The sequence below is a fragment of the Heterocephalus glaber genome, unplaced genomic scaffold (genome assembly GCF_053883595.1).
Source record: "Heterocephalus glaber isolate CG9 unplaced genomic scaffold, H.glaber_assembly_v1.0 deba00001610, whole genome shotgun sequence".
NCBI lineage: Eukaryota > Metazoa > Chordata > Mammalia > Rodentia > Bathyergidae > Heterocephalus > Heterocephalus glaber.
Window position 1 is genome coordinate 11,906,948 of NW_028258381.1, and position 19,997 is coordinate 11,926,944.

Below are 19,997 nucleotides of genomic sequence, written 5' to 3' on the forward strand. Positions count from 1 at the left end.
TGGGTTTTAGAGCCCTTCCTTGTTTTCAAAAGTGGTCTCTCACTTCGAAATTAAGCCCCTGTTTCTCCTGCACAAGAACTCCTTTCGTGCTATCCCAGCAAATCTGCCTCTGTGCTCTCAGAGGCAGAACTGGTCCTGAATTGTGTGGAGAGTTGCCACTGCCAGCTTGGCTATGGTGTTTTCTGGCAGCCCCAGCATCCAATCAAACTTTCTGGATCTTTTCCAATTATAACCCCATTAAGAAATACTCAGCATTTTCTGGCCTTGAATAATGTATTGATTTTTTTAAAGGAGAAAATACTCACGTAATAGAGTACCCCCCAGTGTTGACTTAAATTCTTTTTATTGTAATTTTTTTGTTTTAATTTTACTGGAATATATGCAAAGATAAAATGCTCCAAACCCTTGTGTTTATATAGCTTTTAGACAATTATAAAAATAAATTTACAGATCAGATACAAAATAAACTATAAACCCAATGAAATTGAAGCCCTGCATGCTGGTTTAAGAAGGCAGGGAGGCAGTTTTCCTGAGCCCTGGGGTGCTCAGAGCATGGGAGGCCTTTGTCTCTAATTATTTGGGTTCATCTGAACTCAGCATGGTCAGGTGGTTCTTGCCTGGTAGGGCCTGCGTTTTCCAACATTTTTCTCTATTTAAACTTACTTCAATGCTTCATTAGCAGGGCTTCCTATACAGGCACCGGCCTCTACTTAACACAACTACAACTGTTATTTATGAAGACTCACTGCTGTTTCTTATTGAGTCTGTGGCCATTAAAATTGTACCAAATGCCATATCAGCATAATAATAAACACGTTTGAACTATGGGGAACAACTCACATGAAGGTCTCCTAAGGTGGTCAGCTAAGCATTCAGAATATGTTTACATCATTTTAAACCAACTTTATTGGGGAACAGTTTATAAAGTATAGAGGTTTTAGATGCTTTGATGAATTTTGACAAAAATACATACATGTGTAACCAATATGCCATGCAAGATGGCAGAAGAGGGCCCATGAGGCAGGTGGTAAAAGAATTTACGAATAGACAAGGAATGTACAGAAGACAAAAATTTATTAAGATCAGGCTACACTGCCAAGGGGTTCAGTCGACAAGTTTTCGAGAAAGAAATAGCAAAATCATGGTGAGAGATTGGGAGTTTTATAAGGGTTTGAGGATATGGAAAATGGGTCTAGGCAGCAAATGTGGCTATCTAAACATTGTCTTTTCCTGGATCATTCAATACCATGCAGGTCTTCCAGAGCACATGTATTGAATGTAAGATTGTATGATTACAGTTGCATCTTTGAGAAGACCACTTCCTTAGGCCTTTAGCTTTGGAGAAGAAGGTGACAAAACGGTCTATACATATCTTCTAGAGAAGATGGGTCAGGATGCTTTGGGAGAAATGAATGAATCTTAAAAGATTTGTTGCTGTTTTATGACCACCTAATGAGACCAGGATGTCTGTAAGTGGAATTCCTTTGTTCAGTGGTTTTAACCAGAGTCCAGCTGTTAAGGGTTTTAACCCTTTTCACTGATGATAGGCCACCCCTACGTAACACCAACTGCCCCTTCAAAATGTCCCTATTCTCCATTTCACTCAATCTTTTGACTGCCAACTCCATTCCGCACTCCCAGTCCCAGAAAACCAATCCATTTTGCTTAAGGACTTCCAGTTCTGGGAATCATATGATGCCATGGAGTCTCTTGTGCCTGGCCTGGCTTCTTACACTCATCATGATGCTCTTGAATTTCTTCCATGTGGTTATGCACTTGGGGAGCTGCTTGTGTTTATTGCTGATAGGGTTCTGTTGCATAGATCTACCATTTTGTCTTCCCATGCACCTGCTAGTGAACATTTGGATCATTTCTACATTTTGACCATTAGGATCACAACTGATAGAACATTTTTTACACAAGTAATTTTGTGGATATATTCTTTTTGAGAAGTGAAACTGCTGTGTATGTAGCATATAAATAACTTTACAAGTTACTTTTACCAAGTTACTTTCCAACATGACTAAACACATTTTGTGTTTCTCCCAGGAATATTTGGAAGGTCCCATTCTGCCATGTCCTTGTCAATGTTGACATTATTAACTATTAAAAATGTTAACTTCTTAATATACTTTTGGCCCTTCATGTGTCTCATCCTATGCAAAACCTACTTAGAATTGCCTATTTTAAAAAATTGTTGTTTTTTACATTGAGTTTGTTGAATATATATATTCTCTCTGTATTATATATGTAGAGAGAAAGTATATTAAAATTCCTTAGATAAAAGTATTATAATTATTTCCCTCCCCTCCATTTTTGTTCATTTAAAAACATTTTAAATGGTTGCACTTTCATTTTTTAAGTCTCTTGAAATGCAGAAAATTTCAATTTGCATAAATTTCAGCTTATCAAACTGTTTACTTCATTACTTCTTTTTTATCCTTTCTAAAATAACTGACTCTGTAATGAAGAACAGCTCCTACTTTCTTTCCTTCTGAATGCTTATTAGATTGAGCATTAATGTATTAATGTTCAGGTCTATGATCTATTTCAAAGTAATTTTCTGATATATCCACTATTAGAGGTTAAGGCTCATTTCTTTTAAAAATTGATACCTCCAGCTTTTCAAGTACCACTTGTTAAGATGAACTTGTCAAATGTGTGTGGTGTCTGTCAGTTCAGTTTGCCAGATCTCTATTCTATTCCATGGATTTATATATGCATTCTTATGCCAACACCTAGAGTGCCTGCTAAATTAACTTTATAATAAATCTTGGAATCAAGTAATGTTACTCATTCCAACTTTAAAAAATTGTATTAGCTTTTGAATTCTCATAAGAGTAGTTGAAAATCTGTATGTCATTTTCTATAGGAATGCTTGTTGAGATGGTGTGTAGTCTACAGATCCATTTGGGGAGGGCTGACATTTTAATAACACTGAATCTCATCCATGAACATTGTATATCTCTACGTATGTTTAACTCTACTTTCTCTGTGGTAGTTTTAGTGTCAAAAATTTCTTAAGTTGCAACGTATTTTCATTTTGGAGAGGATACTTTTATCATACAAACAAAGCTAATGTCTCATGAAGTTGAAGAATGGAATCATGGCCAAAGGAGACAGTTTATTGGAAGGATAAGAAGAAAGAAAGCTCACAGTTGGGAGGGGTCTTGAAATGGGGTGCCAGGGTGGGCTTCCTGTCTACTTCATTTTTGGACAAGCAGAGCATGGGTGTCATCTGCTCAATGTCCACTTGTCACCTACCAAGGTAGCCCCATGGATTTAAAACAAACAATTAGGATCCAGGCTTTCTAAGGCAGAATTCAAAAGAAATTCCTTCTGTTGTTCAGTGTCTGAATTCCTGGAAACCTGGCCTGGATGTTGGGAGGGGCTGTTAACTTGGTGCATTCTATTCCACTCAAAGAGTTGCTTTCCTGGGGTTGGAATCCTAACTGCCAGTCTTTATCTTCACTTTTATCATTTTCCTCATGTTTATGTTTACATTTCTGGGCTTAGCAATCTATATAAGGAGTTGGCTCTTAACTCCGAGTATGCATTGTTTTCCTTGTAGGGCTGACTCCATCTTAGACACTATCCCTTTCTAGCTGCCTATTTCTGAGCTAAATACCTAAACTACCTCTTACACTACTATAAATAGCATTTTAAAGTTTTACTTCCCAAATGTTTATTGCTAGTGTATAGTAAAGGAATTGTTATTTGCATAATGAACTTATACCTGATAACCTGGGTAAATTCACTTTTTGTTGTAAAAGCTGCTGTGTATATTCCTCAAGATTTTTAAAGAGATGTATGACCTTCAATTAAGACAACTTTAATTCTTTTTAAATCCTTATTATCTTATTTTTTTATACTTCACTGTATTCTATAGGAACCTCCAACAAAAAAGATTTTGTTAGACTGAGGGACTTCCTTTCTATTTTTCATTACCCATTGTTTATATGATGAAGGAGTGTTGAATTTTCTCCAGGGGGTCTCTTTTCTCCAAGGGCTAACCTGACTGTATAATTTTCTGTTAATGTGTGAATTAATGGATTTTTGCATGTTGAACAAATGTTGTGTTCCTGGCATGAACCTCACTAAGCCATGATGTTCAATTCAGTTTAATATTTAATGAGGATTTCTATATTTATGTTCATGAGAAATATTAGTCTGTAAGTTTTTTTTCTCATAAGATCTCTGTCAGGTTTTCCTATGAGGGTAGTGCTGGCTTCACAGAAAAAACTGGGAAACATTTTCTTTTCTTGTCTTTTCTGAGTTTTCTGAGGGATTGATATTGTTTCTTCTTTATATGCCTGTGAAAATACAAGTCTACTTATACATTTGATTTTAAAATAAACATTCAGAAATTTTATTTCACTAACATGTTATATTTCTAAAAAAATTCATTGTATTCAATTTGTCGAGTTGCTTTGGCATGGTTCTGTTCATAATATACCTTCATTATTATTTCAATAGCTGAAAAATCTGTGCTTGTCTGGTTGATTTTTGTCAGCTGTGGGGCTGAGCTGCCTGCTCACTGCTTGTCAGTTACTTGGGTGTTTTCTTCTCCAGGCTGCTGGGCTCCCCTGGATGACTGTGTGCCACGATTCTTGCTGAACCTGGGGTTGAGGGGAGGCTACTCTGTGGCTCTTCTCACCCAGGGCTGACCTAGAGTTTCAGCTCCTTTCAGTTTCTTTGCATCCAACAACAAAGTTTAGAACATTTCCCTTTCTATTTTTATTGACAAATGGGAATGACTTTTTCCTTTATCCTTCCAAATACTAAATACTACTAGAAAATATGAAATTGAAAAATTTGAAATCAATGACACAAATCCTCCAGGTGCTAAGATCACAGTTTGGGGAAAACATGTTTTGGTGAATCATAGCTTTCTAGGAGGAGAAGTCTGTAAGGAAAATTTCCTTGTGCTCCAAGCAGGAGCCAGTGCTCCATTTGCCTCAGACAACTGAAGATCAGGTCTGTGGGCCAGTGAAAATCTGAGCTGCAATCTAAGTACCTAGAGTTTTTAACCCAAACTTTCTGCATGTGAGACTGCTAAATGTAATATGTAAATTATTGTCTGAGACATACCTGTATTAAAAATATTGCTTGTTGTCCGTCAATAATTCAAATTTAACGAGGCTTCCTACACTTTTACTTGCTAAACTAACAACATATTTCCCTAGTAGAGTGCTATTTTTATGCTAAGACTGTCTGTAAGAAGACACCATGAAGATAGCTTTCTTGTTTTTCCAGTAAAAAGGTGAAAATTAAATATAAGTTTCTACTCTTATATGCGATCAGAGAGCTTTGCCAATAGAGATTTTTGTCCTAGTGGAATTGGTAGAATCATTTTATAGTCCCGGGTTCTGGAGAATCCACAGAACAAATGTAATATCTTATGGAACCATTGTTTTTTATTTTACCACAATTATCTTGAGAAAAGGAATTTACTCTTCTTGCTGATATTAAAACTTACATGAAGGGCATTAAACAAAAGATAATATATGCTGATTTAAGGGTACTTGGAAAATTATAGCAATGTATAAACAAATTAATCAATAATAACATGAACACCCAAAGAGGATCTTTCACATTTTGATGTGTTCTTTCCACTTGATAGATATTAAGAAAGGTGTGTATGTGTATGTGTGTGTATGTGTATGTGTGTGTGTGTGTATGTGTGAATCCATTATATCTCAGATTCAAGCTGCCATCCATGAACATACCTGCATTTTTACAGAAAGAGATTTTCATAATAACCTGTAAGGTCATTTTTAAATACTGACTCCATACCCGTGATTATACACATATTTGCAATGAAGGCCTTGGACGTCACCCTATGTCCTAGTGATTGTGGTATGAGGCTGCCTGGTTCTTGGAAAGGCACATGCAATCTCAAACCTTCCAGTCACCGTCTCCCCAGTGTCACCCTGTGGAATGCCCATCTGTTACAGAAACGGCAGTTAATTGCTTGCTTTTCTGCAGCTTTAAGCCCAGCCAGTAGTTGGATTCACCATCCCGTCATTTGCTGTCTCTTGGAAGAGCTGGTTCCATGACATTACGCCAACACGGGCAAGTGGCGTCTTGAGCGGTGGCCATTTATTACTGAAGACACTAGAAAACTGGCCCAAGTAGGGCAAAGCCATGTTAGCAATGTAGAAACAGCAGTTGATCTCCTTTAACTGGGAGAGGGATTTTCATCTGCAACAAACAAACTATAGTGAAGAAGAGGACTCACAGGACAGCCTGGGGTCTGTGCATTTGGGATCTGTGGCCTTACCTCTGGGTGGTTCAAGGGGCCTTTTTATTATAAGCTGTTGCTTAGAGTTAACCAGGTCTTACATGACGGGTGACTTGGGGTATTTCTTTGCTTTGGAAAACTTAGTGAGTCCATTGATTAAGGGAGGTAGAGAGTGACATGCCAGTGGTCAGAAGTTCTCCTTTTAAAGACCAGTCTTCTAAGAACCAGCAATGGAGTTGAAATTTCAAGTCTTCATTAGCAGGGAATCTTGTCTTCTAGTCCCCAAATTTTCTATGCAAATAATTTGAAAATCGTCAGTCATGTCAACATGTCTCATAGGTCTATTGCTTTGGGAAACTGGGCAAAGCTATTCCTACACTTGGCCCCAAAGATACCAGATAAATAGTTATCCACCTGCCATGCATCTGGAACTCAGCCATTCTTCTGCTGCAGATATCTTCCAGCCTTCAGACACGGCTCTGCCCTTGTGTGTGCAACTCTGTAAGGGGAGGGTTTGGAGCAGAGGTCTGGGCTACAGGTGGGACAGGGACTTCAGGAGACCCTGCCCCTCCCTGTGGAGCTCCAAAGTAAAGTTAGGCCACAGTGACCTGGAGCCCCAACCCTGGCTGGGACCCTCAGTGTGCTGCAGATACAGCCTTCCTCCCACACTTGTTACTGTCTCTTGGAATTCCTGGTTTCCCTAAGCCTAGGCTTCCTCCAATCCTGAGCTAGGACATGGGCAGGGCTCCACTCTGTAACCCTGGAGTGCCTGGGTCTCATACTCAGGGACTGAAGCTCTGTGCTGGTGGAATGGTAGAAACCAGGTTCAAAAAAGATGTTCTTCTGCTATCCTTGACACCGAAAGAGCTTTCTTTCCAGATGTGAGAGGTGAGAAAAGCAGCATCATTTAACATTTTGTGCCAAGTCAATGCTGATCTCCACCTTTCTTCTGCCTTCCCTTTCCTTCAACTCCCCTTTGGTTCTTCTCCACAAATTCAATGACTTCCTTTCGGTAAAAAGTTTTCTTCAGGCTTCTGTCTACTCTTACTCTTTCTTAGAGTGGAAATGAAGTAATGGAGAGGCATCATCTATGAAAACACATTAGCTTCAATTTATGGTGGATTCCACCCTTTATGACCTCGGTTACTAGAGGACAACTTGATGCTCTTTGAGCCTCGGTTTTTCAGTATTTACAAAAGAGAGCTGGTAAAGTCCACTTCAAATGGGTGGCAGCGAAGAGGATGTGATTTAATGCACACACTCATATATTTTCTCATGTGAGGAAAACATCTCCACAGGATTTACTTCATTTCAGTCTTCTCTGTAAATCTCACTGAAGCAGATGGGATTTTGTGTGTGGAACATCTGATCAACTTGACCTCCAGCTCTGATTTGACTGCAATGATTAATCTCTTCTACCTTGCTGAGTTTTGGAGAACAAGATCCGATCCTTTGACCCGAAGTCCAACATCCTCACCCCATGGCTTCCGCATGGCCCCGAGGCCAGAGCTGCACCTATCCCAGGAACTCTCAGGCTCCCTTATGCATGGATATTTTTTCCTTATCTTGGGCTTTCTACACACATTTGACCTAAACTTTATCAAGTTGTAGTTCTCAATCCACTTCCATCTTTTCCACAAAATCTTCTTCCACTTCTCTAGCAGTATCCAGTGCCATCTTGGTATATTTTCCCATCACTTATCGTATACATCTTAAGCATCTCATGTAGCTTGTTGAGTAAATGTTTGTTTGAGCCACTGGGCTCTTTTCCCATTATAGAGTAAACCCTGGGAGATCAGGATGCTCATGTGACTCATCTTTATTTCTTTCTCAGAGCCTGGAAGATTATAATGTATACAGAAGACTCACTATGAATGGTTTTCAGCAGAGTGACTCATTTATTAAAATATAAAGTACTTGCCCACACAGTCTCCCAAGGTCATTTGCTATTTTATGGCCCTAAAAGTCTATCTTTTATTGATAACATTTCTTCTCTAGTCTCTCGCAAAATATTCTTAAATAATTTATGGCACAATCAAAGCAACAGTTTTAAAAATGATAATGCTAATTTATTTAATATATCAAAAGCCTTGGATTCCAAGAGAAGAAAAAATCAGGTAACTATAAGGTATGGAATTATTATACATGATGTGTGTATAAGGCTGGAAAGAGACAATCCAATACATTGATTTTTATTTTAGTAAATAGAGTTTTATGTAACTGTTTTGGTCTTGTTTGCTTACTTGAGTTTCCTTTTCTCCTGTAAAAACTATTACTTGCGTTTATGCAAAAGAGAAAGGAAAAAGGAAATTCCGTGTTTAAATTGAGAAAGAAAATAGAGATGTCATCACTGGGGCCTCCCTATGTTTTTAAGTAGCCGCTACCACTGGGCGCTGGGCCGGCCCTGCGGCCTCCCCCACTGAGCCCCCTGGAAGGGCTGCAGGCAGGGGATCCAGGCAGGCTCACACCCTCTCAGGGGCAGCCTCGCTCGGCAAGACTTTTCTGAATTGGAGAGAAGCTCTGCAAAGGGGTCCAACGTCTCTTTAATGCTGCACGAACCTCTAATTTAAAAACATTTACCCATGATATATTTAATATCGCTAAGCAAGGAAATCCCTGACCTTTGAGATTATACAGAAGTCTACAGTTTATGAGGTGGACACGTTCTCCAACATGGGATGAAGTTGACATGGAGTTACATTTCCTGAATGGAAACTATCCAGGTAACTACTAAAATGTTGCTGACATGAATACCATTTTCCAGAATTCTCTATCTACCGTGTCATGGCCACCTCCTCCTGCTCCAGTAACGTTTCCTCCTATGGGGTCTTTGTGCAGAAGAGAACAATGCTGGCGGTCCAGGTTGGGAATCAGAGAGACAGTGTATCATTTTATCTTCCCTAGTTTATGCAACCATGAGGACTAATCAGCCATCACATATAAACCCTTGATTTTAATTAAAAGCTTCCTTCTGGGCTATCTTAGCTCCAACCCACCCAAATAGGAGGAGGGGTTTTGTATCCCTGGGTGGCAGGACCTCATTGGGAGGTCTGTGGTCCTGGTCACTGACTTTCTCTGAAGACAAAGTGTGCATGAAGGAAACATCTCAGTTTCTTCTGATATGTAAAATGCCACGCTATTTGCGATGCCCTTCAAGTTAAAGGTTCGTCTCTTCCTTCCCATCCTTCTAAAATTTGGCAATGACTCTAAATCCACCTGTTGACATTGCACATTAACATAACAGTGCCCGGTGTCCCCTACGCCAACTCCCTATGATAAAAGTGATCATCCAGTACTGTGAGTCTATACTAATAAAATGAAAATAAAAAAGACAGCCATGTCACTGTTTATATGCTCATGACACAGTGAGGAGATCACCCAGGGGACAGCAGTCGATTTTCCCTGACCCTACAGGGGCCAGCACCACACGACTCCTCATCGACAGGATGCCCACACAAGCCTTGCACCAGTGCCGGTGATAAGCCTCACCCTGAAGTTTCTGACTTGATATTCCTGAAGAACCAACTTTACCCCGGTGTAATATAGTATGATCTCTACCAATTACTGTTAAACTTCACTGGCGGGATCAAAACTAACACCCTGTCATCCAGCTGGAAGACACAAAACTGCCGCCTGATGGGAGGGGAGACCTCCCTGCCTCACCCTCTTCCTGGGTCCTCCTCCTTCTTCTTTGGATTGAACTTGTTCTTATTCTAGTTTTTTAAAAAGTTAGACAACTTCCAGCTTTCTGTTTTCAATGTGAACACTTGATGTTATTAATATTCCCTTAAACACCAGTTTATTTGCAATCAATGTGCTGGGATTCTATTTTCATTAAATTCAAAATATTTCCCATCCTCTTGCGTAGCTTCCTTTCCATGCCATGGGCTGTTTTAAAATATTTGCAAGTATTTGAAAATTTTTCCAGATATATTTTTCTATTGGTTTCTACTTTATTCCTAATGACTGAACATTTTTACTATAATTTCAATATTCTCCATTTGTGAAAGGTTGTTTTTTAGCCAACAGTGAAGCATATCCTAGGTATTCTTCCATGGAAACTTGAAAAGAAAATGTACTGGCTATTATTGGACATTTCCATAAATATCAGTGAAGTCAAATTGATCAAAAGTTCAGCCAGGTGTGGCTGTGCATGCTCGTAATTCCAGCACTCAGGAGACTGAAGCAGGAGGGCCACTGCAAGCTTGAGGCCAGCCTGCAAGTTCAAGGCCAACCTGAACTAATAGCGAGACCCTGTCTCAAAAAACCAACCCCCCCAGAAAGAGAAAAAAGTATAGGTCAGGTCCTCTATATCTCTAGATATAATGTTGAACTGTCTAGTTGCGATTGTGCATTTCTCCTTTAAGCTTATGGAATTTTAAACCCTCTTGTTAGGGAAAAAAGTTATGCAATGGCTACCTCTGGTAATACTACTCTTCAGCAGGCTATTTTGTCTGATATTCATTTAGTTGCTCTAGCTTTCTTTTGATTTGTGTCTCATTTTATATTCTTTAATGTGTAAGCCACCCATGTCATATTAAAAGTGGACATCTTATAGATATCATATATTTGAATGTGAACAGTTTTATCCATCTGTCTTTTAAATGGTGTATTTAGATGATATATATACAGTATTATTTATATATATTTAGACTGTACATATACTTTATATACATACATATATATGTACTTTTTCATGTGGTTATAATAAGATTTATTGTTTTGCTGGTCATTTTTTATTTGTTCTATTTTCACTTTCTCATTTTGTTCTTCTTGAATTAATTCAATGTTTTTAAACATGATTCTCTTTTGTCTCTAGTATTGAAGTATCAAATGTTTTTTTTTAATTACTGTTTTTTCTAGGATTTAGAATGTACATTTTGAATTAATTCTACCCTGTCTTCAAATAGTATGCCCTTCTCCTGTACTGTAAAGATCACTGAACTGAATTCTTCCTTCTTTTCTTTACATAAGGGTCTGGTACAAAGTTTCCTTCAGAGGTGGGGCTGTGGGGAGCTGGTTGAAGGGGGGGTGTGCTATGCTCACGAGTGAATTAACCCATCAATAAGTTTCTCACTGACTGTGCTGTCAGGGGCAGGGCCTGGCTGGAGGAGCTGGGTCACAAGGTTGTGACCTGGAAGAGAACATTCTTATCCTGGGTCCCTTCCTTTCACTTCAGCTTCTTCCTATAATCTCTGTCTCCCAGGTGCCAAGGCTTGAGCAACTTTCCTCTGCCACACCCTTTTGCCATTTCTGCTTTGGAGCCAGCTGGTCATGGACCTGAACCGCTGAAACTGTGAGCCAAAACAAACCTTTCTTCCTCTAAGTTGTAGATGTCAGGTGTTTTTGTCCCAGCATTGGAACAGTACTAATAGACTTTCTTTCTTATGTGTTCTCCTACATTTTACTTTTATATATGCTAAAATATAGTACACAATGCCCTCAAATGACATTGCTTTTATGCAACTAGTGATATTTTAGATCAATTAAAGAGAAAAATGATTTAATACTTACCTTCATTTATGTCACCACCAGCACTCTTTATTTCTTTGGGTAGACCCACATTTCTGCATGACATCCTAGTTCTTTGTTCCTAAGAACATCTTTTACCATTTCTTGTAGTACAAATCAGTGGTTGATGGATTTTCTGCTTTGCTGATGTGAAAGAATTTTTATTTCATGTACTCTTGGGAAGAGAAATTCATGAGGTACGGAATGCTGAGTTCATTGCTTTGTAAACAGGATGGAAGCTGATCATGAGCGGTTTCTGATGAGAAGTCTGCCTTCGAGGGTTTCTCTTTATCTTTAATTTACACCAGTTTGAGTATCACCTATCTAGGTGGCTTTTATTTGTGTGCTTATGTGTACTTAACTTTCTTATTATTCTTGAGCTTCTCTCATGCATGATTTTTGTGTCATTTATCCTTTTTGTCAGTTCCTATTATCTCTTCATATATGTCTTTTGATTCTTTCTCTCATGGTTCTAGTCATACACACACAAGATAATTTGATATTGTTCCACAGCTCTTGAATATTCTAGTCCATTTTATGCTTTTCCATGCTGTTTTTCCTCTGTTTTAGCCACTGTGTCTTCAGTTTAACTGGTTCTTACCTTGACTGTCCTGTGAACAGATATGCGCCTGTTCAAGGCATTTTTAAAAACTCTGCTGCAATATTTTTCATTTCTATTTTTTTGGCAATTTCTCTCTCTTCTAAAATTACTCTCTGTCCTTGCATATTTCTACTCTCACCACTGAATCCTCTGAAATAGTAGGACAGTTATTTTAATCACCTCATAGTTTCTTCAGCTGAGTCAGAGGTGGCTTGAATTTGTCCCCCAGTTTTGGCTGTTGGACGCTCGGTCCCCTGGTGACAGTGCTGGGAGGCAGTGAGGCAGAATGGGACATCCTTAGGCCAGTTGGGGCTCCCTAAGAAGGGCCCATGGAATCCCTGAATTGTCACAACAGTTGTTACACAGGCACTGGGGTCCTCATCTGCCCTTCACACACGCACTTCCCATGATGCAACACCGGCAAGAGGGTTCTCACCGAACTGTCACTAGCTGTGAGAACTTTCAGAATCCAGAAATGTGAGCTGCATATACCTCTCTTCTTTATAAAGTTACCTAGCCTTAGGTATTATATTATAGCAATGACAAATGGACTAATCCAGGGTAGCATCTGTGTGTTTCTGCTGATTGTTGTATCTCTCCTTGGATGTTGTCTTGCTTCTCCTTAGGTCTGAATGAAAGTTGTCCATCATGTGTAGGGCAGAAGAAACTGAAGTGCATAGGGTTCAGGGTGGGAATTGGACATCCTTTTTTATTATTTAAAATGTATAACTTTATTATCATTCACTAAACACACACATATACAAAAATTAAAATTATTCAAAGAAAAGCAAAGCAAAGGAAAAAAACTATAATAATATTCAAATATAATAGAACTCAACCAAAGCAAAACTGAAAGGTACTTAAACATTTTTCCATATAATTTTAAAAAACATTCGACAAAGGCATTCAACAAAATCCAACACCCGTTCATGATAAAAACCCTACAGAAAATTGGAATAGAAGGTTCTTTATCTCAACTTGCTTAAGGCTATCTATGAAAAACCAACAGCCAACATCATATTAAATGGTCAAAAACTGAAAACTTTCACACTAAAATCAGGAATAAGACAAGGATGCCCACTATCACCACTCCTGTTCAATATTGTTCTGGAAACATTAGACACAGCAATTAGAAATGAGAAAGAAATAAAAGGAATAAAGATAGGAAAGGAAGAAGTTAAACTGTCATTATTTGCTGATAATATGATTCTTTACATAGAAGACCCAAAATACTCTGCCAAAAGACTTCTAGACTTAATTGACAGATTCAGTATAGTAGCTGGATATAAAGTCAACACTCAAAAAGCAATAATCTTTTTATATACAAATAATAAACTCACTGAGAGGGAAATTAGGGAAACAATTCCTTTTACAATAACATCCAAATGAAATATCTAGGACTCAATCTAACAAAGGAAGCAAAAGATCTCTATACTGAAAACTATAGAACTCTGAAAAAGGAGATCGAGGAGGATTTAAGGAAATGGAAAGACATCCCTTGTTCCTGGGTAGGAAGAACCAATATAGTGAAAATGGCCATACTTCCAAAACTACTATATAAATTTAGTGCAATGCTGATTGAAATTCCAAAAATGTATTTCACAGAATTAGAGAAAACAATCCAAAAATTCATTTGGAACCAGAAGAGACCTAGAATAGCAAAAGAAATTCTACTCAACAGAGACATGGCAGGGGATATCACAATCCACAACTTGAAACTATACTACAAAGCTACTGGGATAACAACAGCATGGTACTGGGAAAGAAACGGACCTGAGGATCAGTGGAATAGATTAGAAGATGCAGAAACAAATTCAGACATACTCAGCCACCTCATCTTTGACAAAGGAGTCAACCATCCTCATTGGATGAAAGATAGTCTATTTAATAAATGGTGTTGGAAAAACTGGATTTCAACCTGTCAAAGATTAAAACTAGACCCAAACCTATCACCATGCCCTAAACTAAGATCGAAGTGGATTAAAGATCTAAATATTAAGACAGAAACACTAAACTTGCTGGAAGATAAGTTAGGTAGAACTCTTGAAGACATTGGCATAGAAAAAGACTTTATGAACAAAACCTCAGTAGCACGGGAACTAGCACAAAGAATTAACAATTGGAATCTCATCTTATTAGTATACGTGCTGCCGAAGCAAGCACAAGGAATCTCATCTTATTAAAAAGCTACTGCACTGCAAGAGAAACAACCAACAGAGCTAAGAGACAACCTACAATGTGGGAAAAAATTTTCAGCAGTTATACCTTAGACAACGGACTACTATCTAGAATATATAAAGAACTGAAAAAAATCAGACTCCCCAAATTCAAAGACCCAATTCAAAAATGTGCATCCGAAATGAACAGACATTTCTCAGACAGGGAAGTAAAAGCAGCGAATAAATATATGAAAAAATGTTCAGCATCACTGGTCATTCGAGAGATGCAGATGAAAACAACACTGAGATTTCACCTCACCCCAGAAAGAATGGCTGCTATCAAGAAATCAACCAATAACAAATGCTGGCAGAGGTGTGGGGAGAAAGGAAGCTTCCTCCATTGTTGGTGGGAGTGCAGACTGGGGCAACCAATGTGGAAATCAGTATGGAGATACCTTAAAGAACTGGGCCTAGAGGTCCCATTTGACCCAGCTATTCCCCTGCTGGGTATCTTCCTCAAAGAACTAAAAGAATCATACCACAGTGATATATGTGTACCCATGTTTATAGCGACACAGTTTGTAATAGCTAAAGCTTGGAAACAACCCAAGCGCCTATCAACTGGAGACTGGATAAAGAAGATGTGTTTTTTTTAAAATAAAATGGAGTATTACTCATCCATAAAGAATGAGAAACTAGGGACATTTATAGCTAAATGGATGCACATTGAGGTGATACTCTTAAGTGAAATAAATAGGGCACACGTGTAAATACTGAATAGTTTCTCTAGTGTGAGAAACTGAAAGTTTAATTAAGGATTAAAATGATTAAAATGATTAATTGATAATTTGAAATATGAAGAAAAGGTTCAAAGGGGTAGGGTTGACTGGAGGGGAAGGGGAGAGATCAGAGTTACAGGCTGGAATCTGGAAAGAATCCATATATAGATTGTGTTTAAAACTATAGGAAGAGATGTAGATAGAGACTAGGCTGGAGCTCATCAGTGAGTTGGGAAGGAAGAGTCACTGAGATCAAAGGAGAGAAGGGTATGTTTCCAGAAGAAGCACATACAATTATGTACAGTACACAGTACTCGATAGTGTGATAAATGACTATTACTCTTTCAGGTACTTATCATAACATGCTGTGCTTTTCATCCTTTAGAGCATAATCCTACTTATATAAAAGAGTTTACTGTAAATCAGTGTGCTGCTATGCCAGTGGTAGCCTCATGTATCTCGTATTTAACTGTGTATTTGGATAATATCAAGGGGCCATCACAGGTGATTGGCGTATACCTTTTCAGTTTTCACTTAGAAGTTGCCACTCTGCATGGTATTTTGCGATACACATGGATGAAATTGCCTAATAACACATTTCTCAGATTATATTTCCATCATGTGTCACATGACTATTTTGAAATTTAAATTAAAAAATTTTGACCTATGTAGAGTCTACTAGTTAACTAGAATTTTTTCTCCAGACCACTCCTTGTTCAATACTAGTTTAAAAAGTCTTCCTAAAACAAATCACATCTTCTGATTTCTTGTTAATGCTTGGACATCTTTTTTCTTTTGCTGGTGCTTTAGCATAAGGTTTTCCTTTTCTTTCCTTTTCTTTCTTTTTTGCAGTACTAGTGATTAAACCAAAGACCTTCCTGCTGAACTACATCTTCACTCCTTTTTAATTTTTATTTTGAGACAAGTTCTCTCTAAGTTGCCTAGGCTGGGCTCAAACTTGTGATCTTCCTGTCTCAGCCTCCCAGAGTGCTGGGATTAAAGGCAGACACCCCCACAACCAGCTCCCAGCCAAAACTCTGGGTCTTTGTTTAATATCATATACAGGAAATAAATATATCATATATCATGTCAAATAGATAATACAGCCTGCCAAAAAATTTAAACATACTTCAGAAGAAGAAAAATTTGTATAAATATTTTATTGAAACATCATGAGATTAACACAAGTTACCTTGTCCTCTCCAATGACAAGAGGTGCTCAAAGTAGTGCTCATGAGCTTCCAGACATTTATTAGTGCAGTGAATTGCTGCTTGGTAGCTTTGCTCATTGAGATTGCTGCACATGCATTTTCAATTTCTTCTCTAAGGGCTGGCAGCATAGTGGATTTTCTGTGACATCCCCTAGGGTCTCCCCATAGGAGGGTAATGCCATATGTTGAAAAACGTTATGCTTTTTTTCTTTTCTTGAAGTGTTTATACATATTTTTTTTTGCAGACTCTGTGTATGTATGAATCTATATATCATTCTTACTTATTAATTCCTAAGAATAAGTATATATTTCATATAGACGACAAATCATATATATATATATATATCTCCTAATTGCAAGTAGTTTCTTATTTCACTGACAGAATAGTGTGGACAACAGTATCTTTTTATTTGGTTTTCATTTGCTTCTTTCAGTATTTTCTCTGTCTCCTCCAAGTTTTTCTTTCTGTTACTTCGGAAACAAGATTTTATTCAAGTGTAAGATTATACATGGCTATATTTTCAAGAGAACAGGTGGTGCACACCTGTAATTCTAGCATTCTGGGAAGCTGAGGCAGGAGGATCGCAAGTGTTAGCACAGCTTAGGCAACTTAGAAACTTAGCAAGTCCCTGCCTCAGAATAAAAAATAAAAAGGGCTGTGACTGTAGTTCAGTGTGAAGTAGCACTGAAAAGAAAAGGAAAACCAAGACAAAACAAAAATAGGAGGAGGATTTAGGTGACTGAAGGAACTAGAAAATATGAATGTGGGTGTTGGACTCATCGATTTTGACCTTAATTGTGTGAGCTGCTTGTGGACCTAACCCTTAACCTCGCCTGTGGGTCTTTTCTACCGGGGGGTGCCATCCACCTTCCCTTCGTCCTTCTTCCCGCCGTGGTTCCTGAGGGGCATGGCTGTAGACCTACTCTCAGTGCGCATGTGCACAGCTCCTGGGCATGCGCGCGGCTGGAGTTCCCCTTGCTCCTGGGCTGGCTCGCAGTGTTCACGGGCATCATCGGGTGAGGGAGGCCTCGCGCACTATGCTCTTTCCTTCTCCCCGGGGTCAGGGCGGCTCTGGTCACCCAGAACTGCTCCTGTTGCAGTTGAATTCTCTTGGTTCTCTACTCACCGCACCGCCTGGGGGTCTTCTCTGGGGTCTGCTGAGTTGCTCACCCTGTCTCTAGGTAGCTGTGGGTGACCATGCGTAGTTTGGATTATGTCCTACGGTTGCAGTCTTAAAAGTACATTTTCTGAAAGGACGATTTTTCCTTGTCTCTTTTCTACCTATTTTTATTTCCTCTACCCTACCTGCATCTCTCCCATCTGTTTAGTTAGCTTTTGATATTCTCTCCTCACATCTCTTATCCCAGATTCATGGTTGCCATGGGTTTGTGCCTTCCGAAGTTAACCTTTAAGACGCTATAGAAGGAGCCCATTTGGGTGGCTGTGTTAGATCTTTCTTTAAAATCTGGAGGCCAAATAGAACATGCCTCGAATTTCTCCCTGATCTTCACCATGTACAAGAGAGACGTGGAAACCGAAGATCAGGAGGGGTGATGTGTCTTAATTAGAACATATATTTATAGTATGTGAGAAATTTCATTTAATTGATGAAGAGAAGTTTTTTCAGTGGGCTCACAGTACACATACTAACAATATATTCACAAGGAATGATTTTAAATCAACAACACAGGAGAGAATAAGAACTTGAAAATAAAATTGTAGTAATGAGTTAAGACTACATGCTTGAAATAAAACAATTATGTTAGACAAAGCAAAGATTGATGAGTAATCATTCTTTAAAGTCAATAGATGAGATCATGAAAAACGTGTAATTGTGCTCACAAATATTTTACTTCTCTAATTTCAGATATTTTATTATGTGTGACTTACTTATATTTTTCTGCAACTTCAAGATACTCTGCATGGCCATGAATTATGTAATAAAATTGGCACACCAATTTAGATAAGTTGAAGACTGCAGTTGCCTGAACTTGTAGGACACAACGAATGAATACAAACTGAGAGTTTATAGTTTTAAACCTGACACTTCTTACTGAGTAATCTATACCATGATATTTTCTTCTATATTTGTATTGTGATCTCCCCAAAAGTTATCTGACAAGCACTGTTTTTATAGAAGGGTAAACATGAGCAGTAAATGGTTTTTCCTCCATAGCTAAGATGAGAAATGTCTCCACAATTACCACTTTAGCAGCACTATAAAATGTCCTTTATCTCTTAATTGTTTTCCTGTCAAGGAAAAGATAAAAGAAACACATCAAAAACATCATCCTTAAATACCTTCAGTGCTTCTGGGGGCTCAGAGATGATTCTCATTTCTAACAGTGTGATTCCAAAATTTTTAGTATTTCACATCTGTTTTTGGGCACTATGATTGGCAGTAGGAAGAAAGAGAATTAGGCACATGATGATTTGCATGCTGAGGTGAGACTGGCAATAGAAACAGGGGATCTGTCATCATATGCTGAGTGGTGTGGTTCCGGGTGCTGTAGAGTCTTCCAGAGATCCTTTCCAGGTTCTCATCCTGAATAAAAAATTGGACAAGACAAGCAATGTGGCAAGAGTTTACATTCATTAAAAGTAGGAAAAACAGTATGCTCCACAGAGTGAGTTTGGGCCGTTGAGAAAGCTTGTAGTGACCAGGAGGTTAATGGCTGCTGTCTTTTGTATCCGCCATTGTGAAATCACATAGGCTGTCCTATCAGAAACCTTCTTGATACTGCACCAGGAGAAATGAAGATAGAATTTTCTGATTGGTCCAGGTGCAGCCTCTGGGAACTGTTTTTTCTGCAGGGACACTGGGTCACCATGATTGAGAAGCCACACTCATTTTTTCAGGTGCTTGGCCACCCTTAATCTCCTGCCTCAGTTTGGTGTCATCAAATGTGCGCTGTCATGTGGGTGGAGCAGGAAATGGGGAGTGTTCAGGAAACGGCTTGGGGGGAACCAGCATGGGACTTTAACCAGAACCAGGCTCTACTGAAATAACTGAAAACAACACAACAGCTAGCAAATCTGGTTATCAGACCAGAATCAATGGCCACCTAAGTGATTTGCTTCCACTCAACCCGAATTGAGCAAACCGTTCAAGATCGTGCCTTGGCACAACTACAGATGTTTATATGAGGCACACTTTCGGTGCCATGCACAAAGAGTGTATTCAGATGAAAGCTCATCACTCTGGCCCTTCTGAACAGGGCTGCTTTGCCCCGGGACTGAGATGCAGCTGGTCCAGTAGAGAACAGCTGTGACAATTGTTTATGAGCAATGTTGATCCTAACTGGTCAGTGCCTTATCCATGGCAGTTTGTGTAAATGTTTGAATATAGCTACCATTCATACTGATGGATGGATTTGATTATCCCAAGGTAAGCTTTAACCAAATTTGCTTGTTTAATTTGAATTGAGGAAAAACTGTTCCGTAGTTTGAATAATGGCATATAAGGAATAAATTCTAAGTAAAAAGGTCAG